Source organism: Leguminivora glycinivorella, chromosome 12 (assembly GCF_023078275.1).
Source record: "Leguminivora glycinivorella isolate SPB_JAAS2020 chromosome 12, LegGlyc_1.1, whole genome shotgun sequence".
Lineage (NCBI taxonomy): Eukaryota > Metazoa > Arthropoda > Insecta > Lepidoptera > Tortricidae > Leguminivora > Leguminivora glycinivorella.
In genome coordinates this window covers 5,959,830-5,981,124 of record NC_062982.1, presented here as the reverse complement: position 1 = coordinate 5,981,124, position 21,295 = coordinate 5,959,830, and positions in this window count along the sequence as shown.

The following is a 21,295-nucleotide window of genomic DNA, read 5'->3' as shown; positions in this document are numbered from 1 at the left end:
GAAAGGAACTCTTTCACATCTCTATTTAGAAATTCTGTTCCACAGTCACTTCTGAAAATCTTCACCCTGTTACCAGTTTCAGTTTCTGCTTGATTAATGAAGTTTTTGACGCACGCCTTTATCTCATCCTTGCCTTTTATGAAATACACTTTCCTGTACTTGGAGTAGTCATCTTTAAATACTACGTAATATCTGGATCCTCCAATTGACGGTTCTTCCATTGGCCCACAAGTGTCCGCGTGAATGATCTCGCATGTTCTTGTGCTCACATTTTCGCTTGCTGGGTAGGGCAAGCGGTGAATTTTGCCCTTTAAGCAGCCCTCACAAGTATCGATTTGGGTTTTATTTACTTCGATATTGTATTTCTTGAGCACATCTTTCACATACGTCATATTTTGGTGAGCTAACTTTTCGTGCCACTCGTGTAAATCAGCGTATTTAGAACCAGCTACATTGGCTGTACATGTATGTAAAAACCGAAAATTAAAATAATACATGCGTCCACTTCTTTCGGCAATAGCCATCAATTTATTATCTTTATAAAACTTGCTTTCATTTTCGCCGGTAACAACAACATAACCTTTTGACGTAGCACAGAAAACAGAAAACAGGTTGGTTTTCAATTCCGGAACGTGAAGTACGTTCTCTATGGCAGTCTCGATCCAGTCCGTTCCGTTCCACACTTGCACTGCCATCTGTCCTATACCGTGCACACTAACTTTCGCATTGTTTCCTACAACTACGAATTTATCGTTTACGGGCGTATACGACGAAAACAGTACAATGTCACGACACATATGCTCGCTCGCACCTTGGTCGACGAGGAATTTGGTGGTTTGGTAATCTTCACTGTCCATACTATCGACCACAAAAGCATTTCTTTCTTTGCTTTTTCTAAAACGACACTGGTTTTTTAAGTGTCCCGGTTTATTACAAAAATAACATTTCAAAACTTGTCGACTATCCTTGTGATGCATATTCTCATTCTTATTGTACCTGCATTCACTTTGGTAATGTCCGACGCGGTTGCAAGAAAAGCACTTAATTGACTTATTTTCCACTTTCTTTGCCACAAAAGCTGACGTCGACGGCAAATTCTTATCTTTTTCTTTTATTCTCTCTTCTTCAATCTGAAGTCTGGCCGCTAAGTTATCATACGTCTGCTTCTCCTCGGGAGCAGACTCCCATGCCGAAACAAAATGATTATAGGCTTCAGGCAACGACATGAGTATCTTAGTTATTACGAATTTATCAGATATGGTTTCGCCAAGCTGTTTCAGCTGGTTCTTCATCTCCTGTATTTTTGATAAAAAGACGGCCATTTGCACACCCTCTTCAAATTTGTACTGGAAGAAGCGCTGTTGAATTATGTGTATAGAAGTTTCAGACTTCTGTTCATACACACTCTGCAGTTTTTTCCACATTTCTGCTGACGTTTCACAAGCCAATATGTGTAACATGACTTCTTCCGTCATTCTTGTCACCATGAGCGCCTGAGCTTTCGCATCTTGCGACTCCCAACGTGCTCGTAGCTTTTCATCTTCTGGCTTCACGGTCGTCCCGTCTACTACTTTAAACAGACCCTGCCCTTTCAGTGACACCGAAGTTTGGAATTTCCACACATTCCAATTTTTGGAACCTTCCAGTTTAATTGCAGTACCTACTGCTCCTGCACTCTGTGAAGAGATCTTCTCTTCTTCCATCCTGTAGGCCCTCCTTCCTTGGTCGAATACTTCGACCAAGTATTCCCTTCCCGGTGCGAAAATTCAAGATGGTCGCCGCCCCGCAAACCGGTATTTTTGAAAATGTTTTGGCGCTACAGTTTTCCCCCTTTTAACCTATATTTTCTTTTCTTTATTTAGTTAGGTGCCTGGGCCCATAACCAGATAAAGGTTAAGTAAAAATGTAGGTAAAAGTGTAAAAATAAATTTATTGTCTTATTAGGACACACAATACGTGGCGCATCGTATCGCCATGACACACAGAGTGAGAGAGTGAGATAGCAAGAATACCTATCTCACATGCATAGACAAACACATATAGAAACTTATTACATTGTTTATCACAATTTGCCATAAGAAGTCACATTGACGTTTACTGTGCAAAGGTTCTACAGTGGCCTAGGATTCAAATTGGTTGACTGTACAAGTTTTTATTCAACTTGCCTTGTTAGTAGGTATGTTAGTTTGAGTCAAAACGTAGAAGCTAAATTTGACCCACTTTCCGGTTTCCAATTGAGCTGAAATTTTGCACACGTATTAGTACGTTGCTTCTGGAAAGTTATGTATGAAAATTTTGGCATAATTAATGGAAGGTTTTTTTTGATTGGGATATGTACATTATAGGCCGAAGTTATTTTTCATCAATCCTCCCCATCCTTCCCCCCTCTGCGTCACCCCTCTTCCCCCCCTTAAATAGCCGAAAATTCGGTTTTTCGCGATTTCTGACGATACAGAAAAAGCGTGTTGAAGATACAGAAAAAGCGTGTAGGAAAAAAGTAATCTTTAATAAATTTACTACAAATCATTCATTGACACTTTGGTTCTAGCACTTATAGTTTTCGCGTGATCCATCACGAAAGTTGGTCCTTTGCTGAAATTTTCTTTAGTGAATGTTAAGTTTTCTCCCAAATTGCTTACGAAATCTGTTTGATATCACTAAAATATTATAAACTGAAAATGAATTTCAGGGGGAAAAATCACTACCATGGGTGGAACTTATGGCTTCTGGATTGATACTCCAGGGCTCTACCAACAGCTACCAAAAGCTCATCCCTAGTTATCGATATACTATATGGATCAATGGTACTCCTAGCGACTACTACCGTGAAAATATTACGTCTTAAATAGTTACTGGAATTCCAAGACATATTGGAAATTCCACCCATGGTAGTGATTTTTCCCCCTTAATTTTATTTTAGTCATGAGTTACAATATTTTAGTTATATCAAATAAATTTCGACGATTTCGTATGCATTTTGGGCGAAAACTTAACATACACTAAAGAAGATTGCAGCAAAGGACCAACTTTCGTGACGGATCACGCGAAAACTATAAGTGCTAGAACCAAAGTGTTAATGAAGGATTTGTAGTAAATTTATTAAGAATTACTTCGTTCCTACGCGCCTTTTCTGTATCTTCAACAGTTTTGCCAGAAATCGAGAAAAACCGCATTTTCGGCACTTTAAGGGAGGGTAGAGGGGTGACGCAGAGGGAGAGGAGTGGGGAGGGTTGATGAAAAATAACTTCGGTCTATAACGTACATATTTCAATTAAAAAAAACCTTCCATTAATTATGCCGTAATTTTAGCTAATTTCCCTCTACTATAATTATGTAAATCAAGTGACAATGCAATATTATGGTATCATGGAGCTAATCTGATGATGGAGCAGAAAGGTGATCATAGGAACTCTGTTATGAAACGTCGTATCCCCATTGAGTCAGGGGTTTTTAGAAATGTCTCGGAGAGCAATAAATATTTTTTTTGCAAAAAAACTTTTTATAAATTGGGAGGTGTAATTTTTTATTATCTCTTACATAGCATTAAGAAGAAAAATCGACCAAGAGCGCGTCAGTGTAGGCTTCCGTAGTTTCCGACATTTTACATAATGACAATTTAATAAATACCGTAATTTGGGGTGAAAAGGGTTCCGGGGGTATATAATGTTATTATATTTCTTGACATATTCCTTATATTTTCCGCAATCAAAGTAGGAAAATAATATATTATGTTTTTTTTTTTATTATTATTATTGGTATTTAGGACAACAGCCGTAAATATTCAACTTACATAGGTATTTTTACATAGTCTTAGGCCAATAACAGTTATCTGTTGAGTGAAAAGTTATTATACACAATATGTTACTAAAAAAAAAAATGTTACATATTTAAAATTACAGTGAAAATGTGCAAGCCACACATTTTTATTTACAGTTTCATGTCTGTCAAAGTTGACGTTCAAATTTATTGGATTTTTACTCATTTTAATCGTTCATTATCCTTTTGAATGTGTATACACTTCTAAAGTTTATGTATAACAGAAAATCATAAGACATATTTTCATTTTTATAATGGTTTTCATGAAGAAAGCGATGCAACTGTGTTGGGGAATTTTTACGGGATGAATAAATATCCGCGGCCTGATGGGTGAATGGGATCAGGAATGGGGGAATCGGGTCGGAAAGGGGGTGAATAGGTTTACGAAGGGGCTGATTAGGGTCGGAAGAGGGGTGAATTGGGATGTGGTCAATGCTTGTCACATTGTATAAAATATATATAACTTACCTAAAGTGGTATTTTTATGAATGACCTCTCTGTATATGGACGCAATTTATACGTCAATGTATTGCTTCGTAGTTAGACTAGATACAAGAAATTAACACTTAGAAATGTTAATCACACTTCTGTCTACCTCCACGTTTCTACTTAAGTCCGCAAAAATCACCCATGGTTGCTATAATATAGACGGATTACTTTAAAATAAAAATCATAAGTATGAAACTATACAACTAGGGAAGAAATAAAATTATTTTATTGAATCATTTTTGATTTGTTCTTTTTCAATTTTATATAAATAATAAATTTTCAATTCGCTCAAAGGTTGGAAGAGATCCCTTATAGGGATAAGTTCGCCTTTGTACATACTGTATTTTTATGTCCTAACTTGTCTTATGTACAATAAAGTGTTCACATACATACATACATATATTGAAATAGATATCATACACGAAAGAAAAAACGACAAGGCCCACGGTGGCTGAGCCGGGAATCGAACCCGGGTCTTCAGCTTACGCAGCTAACGTTATTACCACTAGGCCACCAGGCCAGGTTAAAAAAACCGGCCAAATGAGAATCTATTTTCGCACAATTGTAAAACTAAATTATTTTTACTAGTTACCTCCAAAATACCAAATAAAATTGGGCTACACAGTACATCGTTTTCTGAAGATTTTGGGTTCATGGGGTCGGAACGGGTATAAGTAACGTAATTTATGGTGAATAGGGCCAAAACCGACTTTTGAACGTCGATAGCAGTTTTTTTATATGTGCCATGCTAATTTTTTACACAAAAAATCTTCCGGCAGTGTGAACTTCGGTTTGTCTTTGAAAATATGTCGTTTTATTTAGTAATTTTCGCTCACCCTAACGTTGGAGTGAATAGGGTCGGGAAGGGGGTGAATAGGGAAAAGGGTTGACTTTTTCGGATTGCGAACAAAATATGACCTGTCACGAGCGTATTATATTTATTTTACCAAAAAATAAGGATTTAATATGTTATGAGTGGTCGGTAATGAAATCTACACATATTATGATAACCCTTAACCAACCTTTATAGTTAGATGGTGCTCTGACGCGGTGAATAAGTAAGTATGGTCGTGGGCAGTGCGAATAACGTGTCAAAATATAAGCATAGTTTGTTGCTATTTTTCATGTTTAAATAAACTTCTAAACTAACGTAGTGGGTATTAAAGTAAAAGGTTCACAGTGAATATTAGGTTGCCAGAAATGTGTTTAGCTATACCATTGTACTGTGGGGTGTCTTTGATCACTTGCATGGGGTAACATTGACCATAATGACACATAGTTAATTATTGTCTGATTTTGTCACGGTACTTGTTGAGGCTGATAATTTGATCGCTTCTTGTGATAAATATTGAAATAATTGCAAATAAAGTTGGTTTTTCGAAGATGTTAATTTTTATTCTTGATCAAAGTAACCCCAAAATAGCGTTAAAGAGTTGTAATATTTGACTGCGAACCATTTTTTTATCTTTTCTTGACATAAAATACTTTTGTAAGGGATTACATTCGATTATCATTAAAAAATATATAGTGTATCAAAGTAACCCCAATGTCAGTTTATGTTTGATCACATCGTTTTTTTTCTGCGTACATTATTTTATTTATTTATTTATTTATTCCTTATTGCACATAAAAGAATAAGTACAAATGGTGGGCATAATGCCTTAAGGCATTCTCTACCAGTCAACCACTGGGTTAAAAAGAATTCATACGTGCAGGCATCGTGACAGAAAACAATAATCCTGATATCACTTATTTTGTTACCTTTTTAGATTTTTAGCAGGAAAAGACTAAAAAAGTTGATGGTCCCATTTTTTTTTCTTCCTTAGTTACCTTACGTTGACCAATTTTGAATTTATACTTCTCTAACTCCTACATTTAATGGGTAAAAATACCTATTAAATGTAGAAGCTAGAGAAGTTTAAATTCCCAAATTGGTCAATGTAACCCCAGTTTACGGTAGACACCGTCAACCTATTCTAATAATTCTCTTTTTATTTGAAAGAAAATTCGTTACGATAATATGCATATAAAATATGCAATCTAAGATAAAAAATGCTTTTCATATAATTAGTTACAAACTTAGTTCAGATTTTTTTTTTACAACTTTTAAAAATTGTTCTACCTATCAAGTTCAAAATAATTTTCCTAGAAAGTCTTTTTTCTATTCCCGAACTATTATTCGTCATTTACAGGGTCGTGCATAGATCTTTAAAACCCTACATAAAAGTCTATTCCCCAAAGCCAGTGTCCGCCGGCTTTCCGCGCATGCGCGCAGTATCGAAAAAACTGAAAACGCATTGTTTGGCTCTGTAACCATGGCAACGCCTTATAACGATACGGCGCGCGTGCGCGGGAAGGCTTTGGGCAGCTGAGCTGACAGTGCAAACCTTTGCGTCAAAATACAGGAAACAGTGTGAATTTCACGAAAGTTATTCAAGAAACCTATTAAAAACTAAGTGCATGGTCGTAGAAAAAGTATTGTATGCAACGGTGTTTAACTGAGTCAAAAAATACTCGTGGTGTCTTAATAACAATTTTCGGCTTCGCCTCAAATTGTTACCCACGCCACTCGTCTTTTTTGATCTCCTTTAAACGCCTGTTGCATAAAATACTATTTAAAGTTCTGCTTTTGAGATTTTTTCATATTTGAGAAAATAGCCCTTATGGCCTGAAATACGGCATACGGCAGTGATATTGACATTGACATATGCTTTTTCGTATTTTGATGGTATTTTGACTGCACTGTATTTTTTGCCATGCTAATTTGAACCTTATCTCTGAGCGATGTTTTTTAATTTTCAGTTACATCACAGATGTGTATGACATGACATCTAAGTATTTAGCCATTTAAAAGAAACTACAAGGGGCTTTACAGACGTGGCGACTGCAACTGGTACAGGGCCTAAGCCATAATTTAAAATTATATTGTGATTTTATATGTATTTGTGGTTTATTTAATACTAAGTATGAGTTTCAACATTTTCAACTCAAGGAACTGAAATTAAGAGAAGGGACTCGGAAATTGGGTAAGATCATGAGTCTGATGCAGATGGCGATGGCAGTATTGGATAAGATAAGATATGCGTCGATATTCCCTGTCTTTCTTTGTGTCTCTGACATGACTGCTGCTAGCTGTACTCTATTCATTAGGTTTTTATTTTATACACATACTTTATTTTTGTATCAAAATAAATGATAAATTGATAAAAAACCTAACGACCAAAAATAATAAAGTACCTATCTGTTAGTCTTTAATACACCCCGCATATACGTAATGCACAGCACAGGCCTCCGAAGACCGGCAGGGCAATCATGGTCGCGCGATAAATGGTATAACATCGGGCCGTCCCTATCGCACTTACAAATAGTGTGATAGGGCTGATGTTTTATCATTTATCACGCGACCATAATTGTCTGCCTGGAGGTATCGGCCTTTAGCCCTTCACACACGTCTTTGAATAATGTTTGCGGGGATAGGCAGGCTGACGATTTTTAATCTAAGTATAGAAAAGTAACACAAAATGAAGTGCAAAGTAATTTGAAATACACCTAGATAAACAATCAATTGAATAAGGAACGTTATCTACATATTTAGGTAAATTTAAGTCACATGAGACATGAACAGAGAAGGAAAGCTAGATGATGCGTATTTTTTCTCTGTCTTCTTGTATGCTACCTTTTTTACAGTTTTAATTTCTCAAAGGAGGTCAGTAGTTGACTACAAACTCAAAATAACACTCTTGAAAAAAATTAAGGGTCACTGACCTTTCACAGTAAATTGAGGTAGTGTGAGTGAAGGGTGTTTGTGTGTGTAATGGGGTAATTTGACAGATTCTGAAAATTCTCCCTGCTCTACCCCCTCTTAATAACAATTCAATCAATTTAGAATCACATTCTTTGGGTAAAGATTTCGATACTTCAGTATTTCACAACATGGGTTGTTTATGCTAGAGTAAATAGTTATTAACGGGCAAATGGAATATTCGCTACTGACTGTGGTACATGTATCTAGATTTTCAAATAGTGCGTAATGTAACTTATCATCGGTTATCGCCATGAAAGAGCTAGAAGGGTGTATGAGAGAGAAATTGTTAGGATTTTCTACTTCGTGAGGTATAGGCAAAGGGAGAGCTTTATAAATGGTGTATTTTTCGGGATAAATCAATGGGATACTTAAAACAGAAACTAGCTTTCGGTTAAAATAGTAAGTAGTTAATTTAGAAATGTTAATAATAGTGGGTATGTTTTCTAAAGTTATTGGAACAGGAAAATCTAAGTTATGATTAAAATTGATATTATTTTTTAATAATTCTTTATATAAGTTAGTGAGTGAGAGGACTGAGGGGTGTAAAATATTCGTTTTGGAAAATAGAATTGCATTCAAGACAGAATCTAGGTAATTGGATGCCGCAATCAATGAACTCCATTACATTTACTAGGTTGTTGACGCGCGACATATAAGTCAGCTGTTCATTTATCATTGTAACTTGAGCCGGTAAGGCTCGGTTCATATGCTCGAGTTTAATGTTTATTTTAAATTCGTTTGCATTTAGAGTTGAATGTATTTATGCTGAGTAGAAGTGAGTTTAATTAGGGATGAGCGGGTTTTATTTCATTGACATGATACTTGGTATGACGGCGGTTAATACAAAGAGTGACGTTATGTTTGTTATTGATTTTGATTATTTTGTAAGGGCCTTTCCACACTGGGGATAGAGCCTTGCGAAGTCTATGATGTTGTTTCAAATAGACAAGGTCACCAGTTTTATACGATATTTCACGAGATGGAGAGTCGTAATATTGTTTAGAAGTTTCTTTGCTTTTAAGAATATGCTCTAAGGCTTTTTCACGGCTAAAGCGCATACGATATTGAAGGGCTCGTACATACTCATTGTAAGTCAGATTATCACTTGTTTCATACAGAGAATTAGGAATATGAGGTTTGTGTCCGTAGAGAAGTTCGTAAGGTGTGTATTGAGTTACACTATGAGGAGTGGTGTTGTAGCAAAGGATAGCTGTATATATATAGCAGTGCCAATCATTCTGATTTTCATTCACAAACGATTTCAAGTATTCTTTCAAGGTCCCGTTATTTCGTTCAAGGGCACCGTTTGTCTGTGGGTGATAGGGTGTAGAAAAAAGTGATTTTATCTTAAAGATATTGTTAATCTGTTTAAAAAGGTCAGAAGTAAAACAGGTGCCCAGATCGGTTAAAACCATTTTTGGGATACCGAATAGGGCCATGAAATGTACAAGGCTACGAGCTACTTCTTCACTTGTAGCTGTGACTTGTGGGTATGCGCATGAGAATTTGGTGAGATCATCTTGGATGGTTAAGATAAATTTGAATTTCTGAGGTCCGGCTTCCGGAAGGGGACCTACTATGTCGAGTGCTAAACGTTCAAATGGTTGTGTACTGGACGAAGTTATCACCATAGGAGCCTTATTGCATTTTCTTAGTGGCTTATTGATTTGACATAGTTTACAGGATTTAACGTAATTTTCGATGTCCATGCGCATTGTTTTCCAATAGTACGAGGCTTTTATTCGATTAAGCATACGGTTCATTCCGGGGTGTCCGGCGATGGTGGAATCGTGATTTTCTTTAAGAATTTGAGGGACTTCGGCTGGGGTAGGGTATATCATTTTGTTCTTGTATATGTGTATTTTTATGTTTGTATTATGGAAGAGAAAGGAAATCATGTTATATATTTTGCTGTAAGAGATTTTTGTGAATGGCTCTGTGAAATCTGATATCGCTAAGTCGGTGAGTGTGGGATTGTTTTGTAAAATAATATCTCGTAGGGACACGAGCAGGTTAAAAATAGATTTATAATTTGTTTCCTCGTAGTGATTTATTTTTGTGAATAAGAAATAGTAAGTCTTTCCGTTATTAGGAAATGGCAGTACAGTATAGGGTTCGCGTTCGGAGTTACGTAATTCGCCTTGGTTTGGTAAATTGTTTAATATTTCTTCGAGGTTCGGCATAGAGGGGTCAAAATCTAGTGAGGTAGGACATGCGATTGAATTAATTTTAGACCGCAATAAGTTTTCAGAATGCTCTTCAATTTTAGTGTTATTTTTCCCAGTAGCATTAATAAATTGCTTTTTAGAATATTGTTCATAAGTATCTTGGTTAGGTGTGTTTGCAATTTGGTTTCGGGTTATAGCATGTACCGGGATGCGAGATAGGGCGTCAGCATTGGAATTAAGTTTGCCTTGCTTGTAAATAACTTCATAATTATATTCTTCTAATTTTAGCCTCCAGCGTATAAGTCTGCTTCCCGGATCTTTCACATTAAAAAGCCATGTGAGTGGTCGGTGATCGGTGACAATTTTGAATTTGTTTCCGTATAAATACGGACGGAAACATTTTACTGCAAAGATTATAGCTAAGAGTTCCTTTTCGGTAGTAGAGTAATTACATTCCGCCTTGTTCATCGTACGGGACGCATACGCGATGGGAAGGTCCTTTCCTATAGGACCTTGTGAAAGCACGGCACCAACTGAACTGTTACTTGCGTCAGTCGTAACTACAAAAGGTTGTGAAAAGTCAGGATATTGGAGTAGAGGTGCTGCAGTTAGTTTTTCTTTGAGATGATTAAATGAAAGATCTTGTTCTGAAGTCCAATTAAATGTAACATCTTTCTTTAAAAGGGAGGTAAGTGGTTTAGTTATTTGAGAAAAGTTGTTTATAAATCTGCGGTAGTATCCAACTAATCCAAGAAAGGATTTTACTTCTTTAGCGTTTCGCGGAACAGGGAATTGAGTGACAGCCCTAACTTTATCGGGGTTAGGTTGCACGCCTTTGTCGGTGATTATATGACCTAAGTACGTCACTTCACGTCGGAGAAATTCACACTTATCGGGTTGCAATTTTAGATTAAATATATTCTCGGAATCTGTCGAAGACGAGATGAAGTTTTTGGATATGACTCTCGAGGTCATGTGAGTATATGATACAATCATCTAAGTATATGTAGCAGTGTAGGCCTTGTAGGCCTGAAAGGACGAGGTTCATAAGTCGTTGGAAGGTAGAAGGTGCGTTTTTGAGACCAAAGGGCATTCTATTAAATTGGAAATGGCCCGATATTCCACTGGGGTTGAGAATCGTAAAGCCTGTTTTCGCTGAGTCAGCAGGGTCCATTGGAATTTGGTGAAAACCGGAAACGAGGTCTAATGTCGAGAAGTATTTAGATTTTCCTAATTGATCAAGGATATCAGTTATAAGTGGAATTGGATAAACTTCGGTTACCGTGACGTCATTCAGGCGCCTGTAATCGATTACGATGCGCCATTTTCTTTGACCTGAGGCGACGATTTTTTTAGGGACGATCCAGACTGGTGCACTCCAGGGAGATATAGAGGGTTTGATAATGTTTTGGTCTAGCATTTTCTTAATTTGCTTATCAACTTCTTGTCGATGACATTCTGGGAACCTGTAGGACTTAGCATTGATAGGCGCAGCGTTGCCTGTGTTAATGGAATGTTTCAGAGCTGGGGTATGACTCAAGGAATCCCCTTCGAGGTAAAATATATCTGCGTATTTACTGCAACATTGTAGTAGTGACTTTCTCTCTTCTGGGTTCAAATGTTCGTGACGTATGAGGTCTAACACGCGCTGAATACGATTGGACTGACCTGAGGTTACATTGCTTACACAAGTAGTGTGTTCTGATGAGTCACTCATAAGAGCGGAGTAATCTATTGGAGTAATAGTGACATTACATTCTTTAATTTCGATGGAAGAGTCGGTAGTATTTAAAATAGATACGTTGGCGCGTTTGTTGCATTTTATAGTAACTATACAATTGGCTAAGTAAACACCGTCCTTGAGCTTGTGGTCTAAAATGAGGCCCTCTTTGATACCCGCGAGTTCAGAATCTGGATTAGAAATAACACATTCTATTACGCCTTCGGATCGAGCTGGGATTACGTAAGATTGTTGATTAAAATGGATTTGTAAAGTGTGGCCCTGTAGAGACAGAGTGTTAGTTCTATAGTCTATGTTGCATGTGAAGAATTTTAGGAAATCGTTACCTATAATGCCGTCATATTTGAGATTGACTTCGTCTTTAATGACGTGAAACTTGTATGAAATAGTATCATCTAGGAGAGGGAATTGTAATTGTGAGGACCCTAGTGTTTCACAATAAGAGTCTGTGTCGTTTATTCCTTTAAGTTTAATAATCTCAGAGGAAAGGCATGGTTTTTCTTTGAAACTGGAGTATTTTATAATACTGACACTAGCGCCTGTGTCGATAAGGAAACAGAGAGGTTGTTCAGAGTCAGACATCGTCAAGTATGTGTAAGGCAAAGATATCCCCTTTTTCAATGAATTAATTTCGTAGCATGGTATTTCAGATACGGTATCGTGAAGAGCAGGGGCAGGTTCTTTCTTAGACTCGGTGGACATTTTTGTGCTTGATTCAGTGAGATATAATTTAGGTATTGATTCTAAAGATGAGGAAGGGCTTAGTTTGTTTACGTTAAGGTTCAATAGAGACTGGGAAGTAGGACTCCCTTTGGAAGGAGGTGTGAGATTGTCATGAGATTTAGAACGACTCAACTGCAGTCTGTGTGGTTGAGATGAACAAGGAATAGTAGGACTCCGAATTTGTGGAGATGTAAGCTTAGCATTGGATTTAGTATGACTCAACTGCATTATATGTGGTTGAGATGAATAAGGAATAGTAGGACTCCGAATTTGTGGAGATGTAGGCTTAGTATTGGATTTAATATGACTCAACTGCATTCTATGTGGTTGAGATGAATAAGGAATAGTAAGACTCCGAGTTTGTGGAGACGTAGGCTTGGTATTGGGTTTAGTAAGACTCAACTGCATTCTATGTGGTTGAGATGAATAAGGAATAGTAAGACTCCGATTTTCAGGAGATGTGAGATTGGTATACAAATTTGGGAAACAGCGAGAGACAGTGGTCGTGTCCTTTAATGAAGGTGATCTCGGCAGACACGCGACCGGGATCTTATTTAGTTTAAATGATCATCATAATTAGTTTCTAATTGCACTTCGCAATAATGCGTATTGACCTGGTTACCCGGTGTGTTTGAACTTTGAGCACCGGCATTAGCTGCTGACGCGAAATTTGAAGCGCCGCCGCCGTTAAGGCGCATATTATTAATGTATTGTCTCTTGCGACACTCATTTATTGTATGTCCTACATTTTTACAATAGGCACAGACCTTTGGTTTATTTGGGAATTGATTTGGAGGATAATCTGAGTTTGTAGGGGGCCTGTTGAAAGAATCGGGATGCTGACGAGGTTTTATGTAGTAGGAATAACGTTCCTTTTTAGAATGGAAACATTCAGATGAGGTATGGCCCGGTTTGCGACAGACGTTGCATGTTTTAGGTGTTTTAGGAGTGCTACGGTTAAGATTAAATATCTTTTCTTCCTCAATCGCGTAACTGATTCCTTCATTAAGGGTAGAAGGGTTTTGACTTCGGACAATGTGTGAGAAATCGGGGTTTAGACCGAGAAGGAAGGTATTAAGGGCAAGATCTTCCATGGCGGCTATGCGACCCGGCAGTTGTTTTGCATCTTGACAAGAGTATTGAATATCGGCTAAAATTCTAGTTAAACATGACTCGACACGCAGCGAATAATCTGTGACTGATTCAGTAATAAGTTGCTTACATTTTTGAAGTTCTAAAAGTAAATGTATGGAATGTTTCTTTTCACCAAATGTAGTTTTAAGAAAGGATTTTATTTCGGCCCATGATGTGAAGGTTTTTAGGCAACACGCTAGTTGAGCTTTGCCTTCTAATTGTGACACAATATATTTACATAATACATTCTGTTGTTCTGTACTGGCTAGGCTTATGGCGTTTTCGCAATTTGTTAAAAACGCCGGAAGTGATTCGCGATCCCCGTTATAGGGTTTGATGAATTTGGTCAAAACAGATAGAGTTACTTTGTCACTCATTTTGATTTTTGAAATTTCTGGTACTTGTTTAATTTCGTTTTCGGTGTCAGATGAACTATCTGTGGAAAACGAACTCGATTTTTCAGACTTGAATTTGTCTTCAGATTGTTCTTCTTTCACTAATGACATTAAAGTTAGTTATGCATGTACAGGACAACAGGTGTAAGTCTTAAATTATAGATATAGGTAAGTACTAATTAAATTATGTAAAATTAAGTTTAACGGCGAGTATACGTTGAGCACTTATTCACTTGAACTTGGTTTTCTTTTGAAACTTAAGTACTTTCACTGATAATAATGAAATTGACTCACAGGAAGATGATTAGGCGCAGGAACATCCTTGGCGATGTCAGTAACTGGATGCTTTGAGGTTTTGCCGTGAAGCGTTGCGTTAGGTGTGGTGCGGGCTCGTCTGTGTACGAGGCTGATCGTCGACCTGGTGTGGGCTGAACGGGGTGTTCCGAATGCGGGCTCAGCAAGGATGCTGAGGCTGACCGTCGATCCGGGGCTGAGATGCGGGCTTGGCGGAGATGCTAAGGCTGACCGTCGATCTCGTTATGATGCGGGCTCAGCGAGAGGCTGAGACTAACCGTCGATCTGGAAGCTGGCCTTGGATTCGGAATAACGCGACGCGACTCTACGAGTTGTCTCTTTGCGTTATCCCACCGCTGCCACCAATTTGTTATAGGGCAGCTTCCGGGGGAGTCTCTTCCAAACAAAACTCAAAATTCAATTTACACCACTTATTTATTATACCGTTCAACACCACTAAATATTACAAGGATTTTAAGAGCTAATTAAACAGCTAGACGTTACTCACTAGACTAGACTAATTTTCTTAGATACATGCTTTTATAAAATAATGCAATGACGTAAACGATGCGGCGTAAGTAGTTCACACGTGTTACCTACATTCTAATGCTGGCGCTGCATATAACAGCCCGCAGGGGACTGATCGTCTGTGGATACCTAGTGGGCCCCTTAACACGTTCATTGCGGTAGGGGCTGAAAAAATCTCTTACGATGTATGGTTAAGTTAATAAGTGCAGTCAACAATACCAAGGATTATTTATACAGGCTTTACATACTTAATACTAAGAATTGTACCTCGATTTTTTAGCGCCACATATTAAATGGGTACTAGCGTGACACTGATAATGTCTACAATTTTTTTTTTTCAAAATGTGTAGGTATTGACGTGATATCATGATTTTAAAATAAATAAATATGTCATTTCGTCACTACTTTTAAAAAATCTCGTATCTGACGAAGATACAAGTTTTTTTTAAAAGTAGTGACGATTTGTTATAATAAAAAATAAAAACACGCAAAAATATATGGGGAAAACATAATTTTGGCCACTTTCAGGCTGCGAAACAGCGCCATCTAGTTTAAAGCCTAAAGTAAAGGCCCATACATTTCAGGGGTACGCTTTTTTGTATGGGCTTTGTCAGTCCAGTATTAAATCTTTCTTGACAATACTAATTTTTTTTTGTACCTTGTCCTGTTTGACTCACATAGGGAACGGAATACAAGCATACAGCAGCTGTCATTGGTCTAATGACACGTTATTTCCTTGACATACAATTATAAAGCGGTTAGTGGTAATGTTATGGTGATACTATTGTACTAATGAAGTATCTTTTTGTTTGTGATGTTGATGACTAAGTGTGTTTTCACATTATCCGATCCGATATCGGACCGATATCCCGATACATTACAGGCGCCATCTTGGATTTTTTCCATTGAAATACTGCCTTCATCCGATATCGGATCGGATAATGTGAAAACGGAATAAAGGTAACTAACCCATAGTGTTGAGACTGTTGAGTGATGTTGACACTTTTATTATGTTTCTTATAAAACACGCCTAAAGCGCAAACAACTGTTTGTTTCGTTTTCGTACATTTATCTCGTCTGACTTTGTAATTTCCTACGCCGTGGCTTGCGTGGGCGACGGTCGCGCGATGGTCGCGCGACGGCGATGCGACGACGCATACGAAATCAAACCTTATCTATATGGAAGTATGTGAGACGCGACGGCGACGGTCGCGGGACGGTCGTGCGACCGTCGCCCACGCAAGACAAGGCGTAAGGGAGAGTAATTACTTTTTCGTAATTCTCGGTATTGACCACACCCGTAGGTAGTTAACCCTTAAATGCATAGTGATGTATATATGTATCATCTATTTTTTACTCTAATGACAGCATGTCAAAATTCAAATTTGAATAAATCTTTGTCAAGGTATCTTTGTCATTTAAGGGTTAAAATTAATCAGTAGGGCACGAATAATTTATTGTATACTCAATTAGTCACCTAAAATAGTTCGAATTTCACAATAGTGACAATTTTATTGTCACCCGAACAGTGACACTTCGCTGTACATCGCCTGTTCAACAAGAAAAATATTGACGTTCAGTAAGAATGTTAAACTTATTAACCCAAAATAGGCACAGAAATTGTCAGTGTCAAGTGTCAGTGTTAAGTGTGAAATAGCCGACTGGCCTCCTGCACCAATTTTGAAATATTCTCACAGATCGAAAACTTTTTTGCCTTCGATCCCTGAGGAGCCCATTCGATATTCAAATCTCGAATACCACACTAAAAACTTGCGTTCCAAATTTGAATATGTTAGCTTCCGGCCAGGTATGATTTGCATAGTTTTTGCATCCGTGAGAAAGGAAAGGTTTGACACACGACATAAAATTAGCATTTCTTTTGCTACCGAAGATCATTCTTGTAAACAGAAATCAATATCTATTTTATTTGTTAACCACTGTACTTGAAAAATGTTTTGAAGATGATTCGTACGTAATTTTTTTCTCGGAAGGGATTATGTACCTATAAACAAATTTTAATAATATCAGTTTCTTTGGCCGAAGATGGTGATTTGCATAGGCTTTAGAACTACCGTGGGAGCGAAAGTATTTGCCAAAATTTGCATATCGATATTTTGCATGTCTTTGCTACATTTGAAATGTAGAATCAACCCTTAAGTGCTTACGAACTTCACAAGTAGTTTGCCATGTCAAAAAAGTTTATTCTTGAATAGAATCTGGTTGTAAAAAAGTTGGTAGTCAAATGTTGTGATGTTCCTGCTGACCTATTAATACTTAGTGGGTTATCCATGCATACTTATCCATATCCAAACGGAGCGATGAATTGTCGTGTTTTTTTAAGGAAATAGTTGAAGGGATGGAGAGTGACATAAGCTACTTTTTGTCTCTTTCTAACGCGAGCGAACCTGCGGGCAAAAGCTAGTAATATTATAAATCGGAAAGTGTGTGTGTCTGTTTGCTTGTCCGTCTTTCACGGCAAAACGGAGGGACGACCTGACGTGATTTTCTAAGTGGGTATAGTTGAAGGGATGGAGAATGACACAGGCTACTTTTTGTCTCTTTCTAACTCCCCACTTGCCTAAAATCGTTGATGGAAGTTTATATTGTCTTTACTATTAAGCACGCTCATTAAGTGGCAATATTTCTAACTCTGCTCATTACAAATATATATTAAATGAAATTTGACTTTCCGTTTGAGACGGATTATTATGCTTCATATGCAATAAGGAACTTTTTATCTGAATTTCTGCTACGATTTCAAATATAATGGTTCTTACCACCAGATGCATTATCTTCTATGATGGTAAACCACAAATGACGTGACACTGTCCAATTTAAAACATAATATGAACATAGTTAACACAAGTAGCACACAATGTAATGAGACATGCATACCAATCTGCAACTTTACTTTTTAAATACCCAAGAAACTAACCGCAAAAGAACATGGAATTAATTCAAATTGTGTTCTTTTTTCAAACGCACGCACTGCAGTTTCTCACATTCGACTACAATGGACGCGCATTTAGAAAATCAATTGATTATTCGAATATTTATGGTAATTCGGTCTTCGGAATCGAGTACTCGTATGTAAATTTGTCGATTCTTATTTTTAATGCATTCAGAGTGTTGTTGCTATAGAGACAAGCGAGTCGGGCAGTAAGATGAACCAGCTCCGAATGTTAATTATACGAAAACTTGTTTCGTTTTTGGATGATTTTGTTTAGTAGATAAACTGTGTTTCTAAAACGATCCACGTGGCGCGCTATTCTAAATCCCAATAATCCCATACACAATGAGGTTTACTCAAACGTTTTTTTGAATGATGAGGTATACTAAAAATGTTCCTATAGGTACGTAAATCAAGGACAAAAATACACACTGAATTTAACAAAAATCATTTGGTACCCCAGCAATTATACCGCTGCAATTTTAAGTATAAAATCATCGAAATATTTCCAAGGTGTATAATAGGCTAGTTTCCTACTAGTCAAATCAGGTTTTTTTATGAACTGTCAAAACGATTTGCTACTATGGAATTACTATGAAATACTGAGGAATGACGTCACGTTCAATTCATTTACTTTATACTTTTCTCTTTGACATAATAAATAGATATTATATTTAAAAATAACTACTGTCCATATTTTTCTTCTAATTATGTGGTGCTTTATTTCGTGCAATGCATAAAATATTTTATTTTAAGTGTAGGAAACTAGCCTATTATGGTAAAAAACATATTACCAAAGACATATCTATTTTAATTCTGTGGCTTTACCTTCCTAAATATTCTCTATTTACGACTGTATTCTTGGCTAGACCCTTCGTTCGACTCACTTGAAACCATAGACAACATGCCCACGGCAAGTTGTCAGCAATATTTAAATCGTGCGAAATAAGACTGTCAGTGTTATGTAAATGTATGGTAGCATGTTTTAGAATAACCGTCACATGGAGCTTCCGTGTCTCTGACGTTGATGGATTGCTAACAATTGCAAATAATACCTATATAATTTATAGTACTTAAATAATAATTTTATACATAGGTACCTGCATAGGAGATCTTATGAGACATTACGTATATTTAAACTTCCCGTTCCCTTACTCTTCACGACTGCAAATGTGACAAAGTAACTTAGGTACTTTTTCTACTCAAAATTCGTCATTTACAGGGTCGTGCATAGATCTTTAAAACCCTTCATAAAAGTCTATTCAAAGCCAGCGTCCGCCGGCTTTCCGCGCATGCGCGCAGTATCGAAAAAACTGAAAACGCATTGTTTGGCTCTGTAACCATGGCAACGCAAAAACTTTGGGCAGCTGAGTTGACAGTGCAAACCTTTGCGTCAAAATACAGGAAACAGTGTGAATTTCACGAAAGTTATTCAAGAAAACTGAGTGCATGGTCGTTATTGTAAAAACTAATAAAAAATACTCGCGTCTTAAAACAATTTTCGGCTTCGCCTCAAATTGTTACCCACGCCACTCGTCTTTTTTGACCTCCTTTAAACGCCTGTTGCATAAAATACTATAATAGGTATACATTTACAGAACAACATTTTCATGCCACGTGTTTATAAAAAACTCAGTTACTTTAAAAATCGAAACATAAAACAATTATTATTACATTATTGCGATTACTATACGTCAATCAATCAAAAATCCGAATTAGAAAAAAAAAAGCATTCGAAATACAAATGTCAATCGAGAATTGAATTTGATTGGACGATCCCCGCGGGATGCCCGTGACGTCACGAAATGGGGAAAATCAGGGGAAAATAAAATTTTATCGCGTCTCGTGTGCCAGTGTATGTTGAGACACGATGGGGTGAGGATGGCCGGTTATGTATTTGGGATTCTGTCCTAATTGTACATATGTTTTTTTTTCTTCATAAATGGCTTCTATGAGATGAGCGGTATTATTGCTTTTATAAAAAAAAAACTATAATGTGGTGGTTTAAATTCGTTGATTTAAACCACGATTGTGTTGAAAACAGTCGTAGTCAAATGAATGCAAAAAGGATGACTATAAATTCGATCAGATTGGGAATTAAGGTCTGTGTTTATTAATTCATTTTTGATAATGTTTCATAATAAAATAATTTTTAATCATTCATTAAATTAAAAAAAAAAACTGGACTGAAACATTTTGATCCTTTAGTTAATACCTAACTCGTAAATATTATTAAGTGCCTATTTTAATTTATCGATGCTCTTTTTGTACATATTTCAATTATGGTGTAAGTAGTAAAATAAAAAACTTTGTTTTTTCTGATATTTTGTTTGATTTTTTTCTAGATCTCCAAAAACACATATACATTGATTTGACAAAACAATTACATGAAAATTGTAAAAAAACGTAAACCATGACAACATTCTTTTCATAACACTCCGCATATACATACTCAGGGCAGGGGTCATCATTCCCTGGCCCGCTTTCCGCGGGGCGACCAATCGTGGTCCGTAGGGCGTTCGGCAAATGCCGATATTGTGATCGTGTGGGGCATGTGTTATACCTACACTTTTGGCGAATAAATAGAAATGGTTGCAAATATTGATAAAATGATTTTCTTGATTTTTTTGATGGGTTGTCTTTTTTTTGTAAAATCATATTAAAAAATCTTCGAGTATGTAACAAGTATACATGTAAAAAAAATAATATATGTAATCTAGGTACGTAAACTAAAAAAAGTGATAAAAATATATTTTTACATATTTTAACTGGTTGGAAACCGCACGAAATTTGTTTTAATTTTTTTAACTAATTAATTCAAACCAACAACTAACTTGGTTGAGAAATTATGAATGAATTCATTGATAAATTCGCCATGCACAAAAAACATTGCACACTAAAACTAAACAGACTGACCGCTCAAATGAAACATTTTACATACCTACCATATAAACATGAAAAGAATTAGAAAAATCTATCAACGATTAAACAAAAATATTCGTCCCACAAAACCCCGTTACCCGTAAGCACACCTCGGACACTGGCGATCAAATATATGAAAGAGGCGCGTTCCTAGCACACAGTCTAAGCTCGTGTAGGTGAACGCGTACTGTGCTTATATGAGTGAAGTATGACAGGTCCACTGTTCGCTTTTCTGACAGGCGGTAACTGTGAGGTAACCGAGAGGGGGTTGGCGGCATTTTTAGCGGGGAGCGGGAGTGGCCATACTGTACGATAGTACTCTTTACTGTA